Source organism: Nicotiana attenuata, chromosome 5 (genome assembly GCF_001879085.1).
Source record: "Nicotiana attenuata strain UT chromosome 5, NIATTr2, whole genome shotgun sequence".
Classification (NCBI taxonomy): domain Eukaryota; kingdom Viridiplantae; phylum Streptophyta; class Magnoliopsida; order Solanales; family Solanaceae; genus Nicotiana; species Nicotiana attenuata.
The window spans coordinates 30,835,564-30,838,181 of record NC_031993.1 but is presented as its reverse complement, the minus strand read 5'-3'; positions in this window follow the sequence as shown (position 1 = coordinate 30,838,181).

Genomic DNA, 2,618 nt, shown 5'->3' with positions numbered 1-2,618 from the left:
TCTTCCATTCAACAATTCATAAGGGTTCTTATTCAGAAGTGATCTGATCATGCACCTGTTCACTAAATAGCAGGCAGTGTTGACAGCTTCAGCCCAGAAATTCTTTGCAATTCCACTGTCAATCAGCATTTTTCTTGCCATTTCTTCCAGAGTTCTGTTCTTCCTTCCTACTACTCCATTTTGCTGGGGAGTTCTGGGAGCTGAGAAGTTGTGAGTGATGCCATTTTCATTATAGAATTCATCAAATTTGACATTGTCAAATTCTGTCTCATGATCTGATCTAATGCATACGACTCTAGACTCCATCTTCACATGGATTTTCTTCACAGAGGCCACCAATACTTCAACAGTTTCATCTTTTGTTCTAAGAAACAAAGTCCACGTGAATATGGAATAGTCATCCACGATTAAAAAAAAGTATCTCTTTCCTCCTCTGCTTTGCACCCTCATAGGTCCACATAGATCCATATGCAGGAGCTCAAGCGGCTTTGAGGTGCTCACATCTCTTTTAGACTTAAAGGAGGACTTCACATGTTTTCCTCTAGCACAGGCATCACAGACTTTTTGAATCTTGAGTTGTGACATAGGCAGACCATGGACCAGGTCATTCTGAATTAGTTTTTTCAGAAGGGAAAAGCTTGCATGGCCCAGTCTTCTGTGCCATAGTTCAGCATCATCGTCAACCGCTTTCAGACAACTCAGATCACCACTCTGTAAAGATTCGAAATCAACAACATAGATGTTCTTGTATCTTTTGGCCACCAGTACTATTTCTCCGGTCACAAGGTCGGTGACTGTACATATTTTGGACAAGAATTCCACCTTGTTTCCTTTATCACAGATTTGAGAAACACTCAGGAGACTGTACTTAAGCCCATTGACATAGTATACATTTTCAATAGAATGAGTGAGTGACTTCCCAACTTTTCCAACTCCAAGAATGTACCCCTTTTTGCCATTGCCAAATGATACACTCCCTCCTTGCAGGGCTTTTAGTGAAAGAAAGTCTGTGGTGTTCCCAGTCATGTGTTTCGAACATCCACTATCCATGAACCATTGTTGACCGCTTCCTTTCACTGTTCCCTGCACAAGGGATTAGGAGTTAGTTTTAGGAACCCAAACAAGTTTGGGTCCCTTGTAGTAAGCAAGAGGATGAATAAGAGCTCTCTTAGTCCATGTAGGTAATATGCATTTTTTGTAAGCGGAACTTGGTCACTATTTTGTGGTCACAGTTTCAGCAGCCATCAAAGCAAAAGTTGACATTGTCAACTTCCATTTTCATTATAGAATTCATCAAATTTGACATTGTCAAATTCTGTCTCATGATCTGATCTAATGCATACGACTCTAGACTCCATCTTCACATGGATTTTCTTCACAGAGGCCACCAAGACTACAAAAGGCAGTGATTAAAACATCAGCTAAACACATGAGTTTTTTTGGAGAATAGGATTTTAGATTTCTCTGAACATCCCTGAAGTTTACCTCTTTGTTGTCATTGTCTTCATCATCATCTGATTGAGCCATCAAAGCAAAAGTTGAGTTATATCCTATCTCCTCGCCTTCAACTGCCATCATGGAACTATCACCAGTATTAGGTTTATTTTCAGACTGTTTTGCTTGTGTAGTTCCCACATGAGCTGTTTGCAAAGTCTCCCATATTTCCTTTGCAGTGTTAGGGGTAGAGATTCTGTCGTACTCTTTAGGTCCCATTCCACATACCAGAATTTTCTTGGCACGAAAATTCTTCTCCACAGTTTTCTTGTCTGCTTCAGTGTATTCTTTGCTGGTTTTTTCCATTGAAAATGGAAATTCATCTAGTACCTTCATTGGAGCATAAGGACCAACGCAAATGATATCCCATAGCTCACAATCCTCGGCCATGATGAAATCGTGCATTCTATCTTTCCACCACCAATAGCATTTTCCATCAAAGTTGGGGGGTTGGTATATGGATTGACCTTCTTCAAAATTTAGTGGAGCCGCCATGAGGATCCTTCCTAGATGTTAGCCTGATAGGAGGAACCTGCTCTGATACCAATTGTTAGTTTGTATGGGTCCATCAAATCGTAGAGTACCCGGTCCTCTACAAGGTTCTACTAAGAGTACTTAATAAAACAGTATGTAAATGAGGCAGAGGATTTTTACGTGGAAAATCCCACACAAGGGGATCAAAAAACCACGACCTACACCTGTAGGCTTTTAACTTCACTAACTTGTAATCTACCTATTACAAGCCACTTTACAATACTTTCTATTGCAAAGGATTTACTCAACTAACTTGTGGTACCTTTACCACAAGCCACTTTGTGACTATCCTAGTTACAAAGGCTTTTCTAACTTGTGATGCTATCACCACAAGCCACTCTGTAACTCTACGATTACAAAGACTTTTCCTTATGACTAAATCTAGTCACAACATAAACTTAAGGAGTTTACGGATTTACAAGAGGATTCCTAATCAAAATGCTTCTAGGTAAGCAGTTTAGGAGATACAGTAAGTGCAATAACAAGGTTACAACTCTATTAGGACAACAACAATATATCTTTTAGGAACTGGTCCGTAGTAGTGTTCAACCTTGTTCTTCAAGTTTGTGAGGATTGATTTTTCTGTTTTT